We start from the raw sequence: 7,500 nt of genomic DNA, 5'->3' as shown, positions 1-7,500 counted from the left end.
TTCATGAAAAGTAATTATTGCCTGTCGAGCATAACATATGTCCCGATCAGGCTTATTTTGCCTTTGATAAATATCAAACCAGGCTGAAAAAATTTTTTTCATCGGGTGGGCATAACATATTTACCAACCCAGGTTACTTTTCACTTATGAAAAGTAATTATTGCCTGTCGAGCATAACATATGTCCCGATCAGGCTTATTTTGCCTTTGATAAATATCAAACCAGGCTGAAAAAATTTTTTTCATCGGGTGGGCATAACATGTTTACCAACCCAGGTTACTTTTCATTCATGAAAAGTAATTATTGCCTGTCGAGCATAACATATGTCCCGATAAGGCTTATATTGCCATTGGTAAATATCAAACCAGGCTGAAAAAAATTCTTTCATCGGGTGGGCATAACATGTTTACCAACCCAGGTTACTTTTCATTCATGAAAAGTAATTATTGCCTGTCGAGCATAACATATGTCCCGATCAGGCTTATTTTGCCTTTGATAAATATCAAACCAGGCTGAAAAAAATTTTTTCATCGGGTGGGCATAACATGCTTACCAACCCAGGTTACTTTTCATTCATGAAAAGTAATTATTGCCTGTCGAGCATAACATATGTCCCGATCAGGCTTATTTTGCCTTTGATAAATATCAAACCAGGCTGAAAAAAATTTTTTCATCGGGTGGGCATAACATGCTTACCAACCCAGGTTACTTTTCATTCATGAAAAGTAATTATTGCCTGTCGAGCATAACATATGTCCCGATCAGGCTTATTTTGCCTTTGATAAATATCAAACCAGGCTGAAAAAATTTTTTTCATCGGGTGGGCATAACATGTTTACCAACCCAGGTTACTTTTCATTCATGAAAAGTAATTATTGCCTGTCGAGCATAACATATGTCCCGATCAGGCTTATATTGCCATTGGTAAATATCAAACCAGGCTGAAAAAAATTTTTTCATCGGGTGGGCATAACATGTTTACCAACCCAGGTTACTTTTCATTCATGAAAAGTAATTATTGCCTGTCGAGCATAACATATGTCCCGATAAGGCTTATATTGCCATTGGTAAATATCAAACCAGGCTGAAAAAAATTCTTTCATCGGGTGGGCATAACATGTTTACCAACCCAGGTTACTTTTCATTCATGAAAAGTAATTATTGCCTGTCGAGCATAACATATGTCCCGATCAGGCTTATTTTGCCTTTGATAAATATCAAACCAGGCTGAAAAAAATTTTTTCATCGGGTGGGCATAACATGTTTACCAACCCAGGTTACTTTTCATTCATGAAAAGTAATTATTGCCTGTCGAGCATAACATATGTCCCGATCAGGCTTATATTGCCATTGGTAAATGTCAAACCAGGCTGAAAAAAATTTTTTCATCGGGTGGGCATAACATGTTTACCAACCCAGGTTACTTTTCATTCATGAAAAGTAATTATTGCCTGTCGAGCATAACATATGTCCCGATCAGGCTTATATTGCCATTGGTAAATATCAAACCAGGCTGAAAAAATTTTTTTCATCGGGTGGGCATAACATGTTTACCAACCCAGGTTACTTTTCATTCATGAAAAGTAATTATTGCCTGTCGAGCATAACATATGTCCCGATAAGGCTTATATTGCCATTGGTAAATATCAAACCAGGCTGAAAAAAATTTTTTCATCGGGTGGGCATAACATGTTTACCAACCCAGGTTACTTTTCATTCATGAAAAGTAATTATTGCCTGTCGAGCATAACATATGTCCCGATCAGGCTTATTTTGCCTTTGATAAATATCAAACCAGGCTGAAAAAAATTTTTTCATCGGGTGGGCATAACATGCTTACCAACCCAGGTTACTTTTCATTCATGAAAAGTAATTATTGCCTGTCGAGCATAACATATGTCCCGATCAGGCTTATTTTGCCTTTGATAAATATCAAACCAGGCTGAAAAAATTTTTTCATCGGGTGGGCATAACATGTTTACCAACCCAGGTTACTTTTCACTTATGAAAAGTAATTATTGCCTGTCGAGCATAACATATGTCCCGATCAGGCTTATTTTGCCTTTGATAAATATCAAACCAGGCTGAAAAAAATTTTTTCATCGGGTGGGCATAACATGTTTACCAACCCAGGTTACTTTTCATTCATGAAAAGTAATTATTGCCTGTCGAGCATAACATATGTCCCGATCAGGCTTATTTTGCCTTTGATAAATATCAAACCAGGCTGAAAAAAATTTTTTCATCGGGTGGGCATAACATGCTTACCAACCCAGGTTACTTTTCATTCATGAAAAGTAATTATTGCCTGTCGAGCATAACATATGTCCCGATCAGGCTTATTTTGCCTTTGATAAATATCAAACCAGGCTGAAAAAAATTTTTTCATCGGGTGGGCATAACATGTTTACCAACCCAGGTTACTTTTCATTCATGAAAAGTAATTATTGCCTGTCGAGCATAACATATGTCCCGATCAGGCTTATTTTGCCTTTGATAAATATCAAACCAGGCTGAAAAAATTTTTTTCATCGGGTGGGCATAACATGTTTACCAACCCAGGTTACTTTTCACTTATGAAAAGTAATTATTGCCTGTCGAGCATAACATATGTCCCGATCAGGCTTATTTTGCCTTTGATAAATATCAAACCAGGCTGAAAAAATTTTTTTCATCGGGTGGGCATAACATGTTTACCAACCCAGGTTACTTTTCATTCATGAAAAGTAATTATTGCCTGTCGAGCATAACATATGTCCCGATAAGGCTTATATTGCCATTGGTAAATATCAAACCAGGCTGAAAAAAATTCTTTCATCGGGTGGGCATAACATGTTTACCAACCCAGGTTACTTTTCATTCATGAAAAGTAATTATTGCCTGTCGAGCATAACATATGTCCCGATCAGGCTTATTTTGCCTTTGATAAATATCAAACCAGGCTGAAAAAAATTTTTTCATCGGGTGGGCATAACATGCTTACCAACCCAGGTTACTTTTCATTCATGAAAAGTAATTATTGCCTGTCGAGCATAACATATGTCCCGATCAGGCTTATTTTGCCTTTGATAAATATCAAACCAGGCTGAAAAAATTTTTTTCATCGGGTGGGCATAACATGTTTACCAACCCAGGTTACTTTTCACTTATGAAAAGTAATTATTGCCTGTCGAGCATAACATATGTCCCGATCAGGCTTATTTTGCCTTTGATAAATATCAAACCAGGCTGAAAAAATTTTTTTCATCGGGTGGGCATAACATGTTTACCAACCCAGGTTACTTTTCATTCATGAAAAGTAATTATTGCCTGTCGAGCATAACATATGTCCCGATAAGGCTTATATTGCCATTGGTAAATATCAAACCAGGCTGAAAAAAATTCTTTCATCGGGTGGGCATAACATGTTTACCAACCCAGGTTACTTTTCATTCATGAAAAGTAATTATTGCCTGTCGAGCATAACATATGTCCCGATCAGGCTTATTTTGCCTTTGATAAATATCAAACCAGGCTGAAAAAAATTTTTTCATCGGGTGGGCATAACATGCTTACCAACCCAGGTTACTTTTCATTCATGAAAAGTAATTATTGCCTGTCGAGCATAACATATGTCCCGATCAGGCTTATTTTGCCTTTGATAAATATCAAACCAGGCTGAAAAAAATTTTTTCATCGGGTGGGCATAACATGCTTACCAACCCAGGTTACTTTTCATTCATGAAAAGTAATTATTGCCTGTCGAGCATAACATATGTCCCGATCAGGCTTATTTTGCCTTTGATAAATATCAAACCAGGCTGAAAAAATTTTTTTCATCGGGTGGGCATAACATGTTTACCAACCCAGGTTACTTTTCATTCATGAAAAGTAATTATTGCCTGTCGAGCATAACATATGTCCCGATCAGGCTTATATTGCCATTGGTAAATATCAAACCAGGCTGAAAAAAATTTTTTCATCGGGTGGGCATAACATGTTTACCAACCCAGGTTACTTTTCATTCATGAAAAGTAATTATTGCCTGTCGAGCATAACATATGTCCCGATAAGGCTTATATTGCCATTGGTAAATATCAAACCAGGCTGAAAAAAATTCTTTCATCGGGTGGGCATAACATGTTTACCAACCCAGGTTACTTTTCATTCATGAAAAGTAATTATTGCCTGTCGAGCATAACATATGTCCCGATCAGGCTTATTTTGCCTTTGATAAATATCAAACCAGGCTGAAAAAAATTTTTTCATCGGGTGGGCATAACATGTTTACCAACCCAGGTTACTTTTCATTCATGAAAAGTAATTATTGCCTGTCGAGCATAACATATGTCCCGATCAGGCTTATATTGCCATTGGTAAATGTCAAACCAGGCTGAAAAAAATTTTTTCATCGGGTGGGCATAACATGTTTACCAACCCAGGTTACTTTTCATTCATGAAAAGTAATTATTGCCTGTCGAGCATAACATATGTCCCGATAAGGCTTATATTGCCATTGGTAAATATCAAACCAGGCTGAAAAAAATTCTTTCATCGGGTGGGCATAACATGTTTACCAACCCAGGTTACTTTTCATTCATGAAAAGTAATTATTGCCTGTCGAGCATAACATATGTCCCGATCAGGCTTATTTTGCCTTTGATAAATATCAAACCAGGCTGAAAAAATTTTTTTCATCGGGTGGGCATAACATGCTTACCAACCCAGGTTACTTTTCATTCATGAAAAGTAATTATTGCCTGTCGAGCATAACATATGTCCCGATCAGGCTTATTTTGCCTTTGATAAATATCAAACCAGGCTGAAAAAATTTTTTCATCGGGTGGGCATAACATGTTTACCAACCCAGGTTACTTTTCACTTATGAAAAGTAATTATTGCCTGTCGAGCATAACATATGTCCCGATCAGGCTTATTTTGCCTTTGATAAATATCAAACCAGGCTGAAAAAAATTTTTTCATCGGGTGGGCATAACATGTTTACCAACCCAGGTTACTTTTCATTCATGAAAAGTAATTATTGCCTGTCGAGCATAACATATGTCCCGATCAGGCTTATTTTGCCTTTGATAAATATCAAACCAGGCTGAAAAAAATTTTTTCATCGGGTGGGCATAACATGCTTACCAACCCAGGTTACTTTTCATTCATGAAAAGTAATTATTGCCTGTCGAGCATAACATATGTCCCGATCAGGCTTATTTTGCCTTTGATAAATATCAAACCAGGCTGAAAAAAATTTTTTCATCGGGTGGGCATAACATGTTTACCAACCCAGGTTACTTTTCATTCATGAAAAGTAATTATTGCCTGTCGAGCATAACATATGTCCCGATCAGGCTTATTTTGCCTTTGATAAATATCAAACCAGGCTGAAAAAATTTTTTTCATCGGGTGGGCATAACATGTTTACCAACCCAGGTTACTTTTCACTTATGAAAAGTAATTATTGCCTGTCGAGCATAACATATGTCCCGATCAGGCTTATTTTGCCTTTGATAAATATCAAACCAGGCTGAAAAAATTTTTTTCATCGGGTGGGCATAACATGTTTACCAACCCAGGTTACTTTTCATTCATGAAAAGTAATTATTGCCTGTCGAGCATAACATATGTCCCGATAAGGCTTATATTGCCATTGGTAAATATCAAACCAGGCTGAAAAAAATTCTTTCATCGGGTGGGCATAACATGTTTACCAACCCAGGTTACTTTTCATTCATGAAAAGTAATTATTGCCTGTCGAGCATAACATATGTCCCGATCAGGCTTATTTTGCCTTTGATAAATATCAAACCAGGCTGAAAAAAATTTTTTCATCGGGTGGGCATAACATGCTTACCAACCCAGGTTACTTTTCATTCATGAAAAGTAATTATTGCCTGTCGAGCATAACATATGTCCCGATCAGGCTTATTTTGCCTTTGATAAATATCAAACCAGGCTGAAAAAATTTTTTTCATCGGGTGGGCATAACATGTTTACCAACCCAGGTTACTTTTCACTTATGAAAAGTAATTATTGCCTGTCGAGCATAACATATGTCCCGATCAGGCTTATTTTGCCTTTGATAAATATCAAACCAGGCTGAAAAAAATTTTTTCATCGGGTGGGCATAACATGTTTACCAACCCAGGTTACTTTTCATTCATGAAAAGTAATTATTGCCTGTCGAGCATAACATATGTCCCGATCAGGCTTATTTTGCCTTTGATAAATATCAAACCAGGCTGAAAAAAATTTTTTCATCGGGTGGGCATAACATGCTTACCAACCCAGGTTACTTTTCATTCATGAAAAGTAATTATTGCCTGTCGAGCATAACATATGTCCCGATCAGGCTTATTTTGCCTTTGATAAATATCAAACCAGGCTGAAAAAAATTTTTTCATCGGGTGGGCATAACATGTTTACCAACCCAGGTTACTTTTCATTCATGAAAAGTAATTATTGCCTGTCGAGCATAACATATGTCCCGATCAGGCTTATTTTGCCTTTGATAAATATCAAACCAGGCTGAAAAAATTTTTTTCATCGGGTGGGCATAACATGTTTACCAACCCAGGTTACTTTTCACTTATGAAAAGTAATTATTGCCTGTCGAGCATAACATATGTCTCGTTCAGGTCTATGTTATTCCCATATCCAATACCTGCCACTGTATTGATATATAATAATAAGTATTACTTAAATCATTATTCATGCAGTAATACATTAAGAAAATACTTATTTGAAGTATTTATAGTAAGAATATACTTAACCTATCTTAACAACCACCACCACCACCTACCAATCAATATTACAAGCCTTCAATAGCAAATGTTTATCACCATTCCTATAATACATACTTATATATAGGTAAGTATAATAAGAATGTACTACTTAAGTACCAACGCCACTATTAATACTCATATGCAATTTTATAATACACACTTAATATACTTATAGTAAGTAATAAGAATGTAATAATAGTGGCTACCGCCATCGCCACTATTATACCCATATACAATTTTATAATACATACTTAATATACTTATAGTAAGTAATAAGAATGTAATAATAGTGGCTACCGCCATCGCCACTATTATACTCATATACAATTTTATAATATATACTTAATACTTTATAGTAAGTAATAAGAATGTACTAATAGTGGCTACCGCCATCGCCACTATTATACCCATATACTATTTTATAATTCATACTTAATACTTTATAGTAAGTAATAAGAATGTACTAATAGTGGCTACCGCCATCGCCACTATTATACCCATATACTATTTTATAATTCATACTTAATACTTTATAGTAAGTAATAAGAATGTACTAATAGTGGCTACCGCCATCGCCACTATTATACCCATATACTATTTTATAATTCATACTTAATACTTTATAGTAAGTAATAAGAATGTACTAATAGTGGCTACCGCCATCGCCACTATTATACCCATATACTATTTTATAATTCATACTTAATACTTTATAGTAAGTAATAAG

The sequence above is a fragment of the Condylostylus longicornis genome, unplaced genomic scaffold (genome assembly GCF_029603195.1).
Source record: "Condylostylus longicornis isolate FDR11 unplaced genomic scaffold, ASM2960319v2 ptg000294l, whole genome shotgun sequence".
Lineage (NCBI taxonomy): Eukaryota > Metazoa > Arthropoda > Insecta > Diptera > Dolichopodidae > Condylostylus > Condylostylus longicornis.
This window is presented reverse-complemented; position numbering follows the sequence as displayed.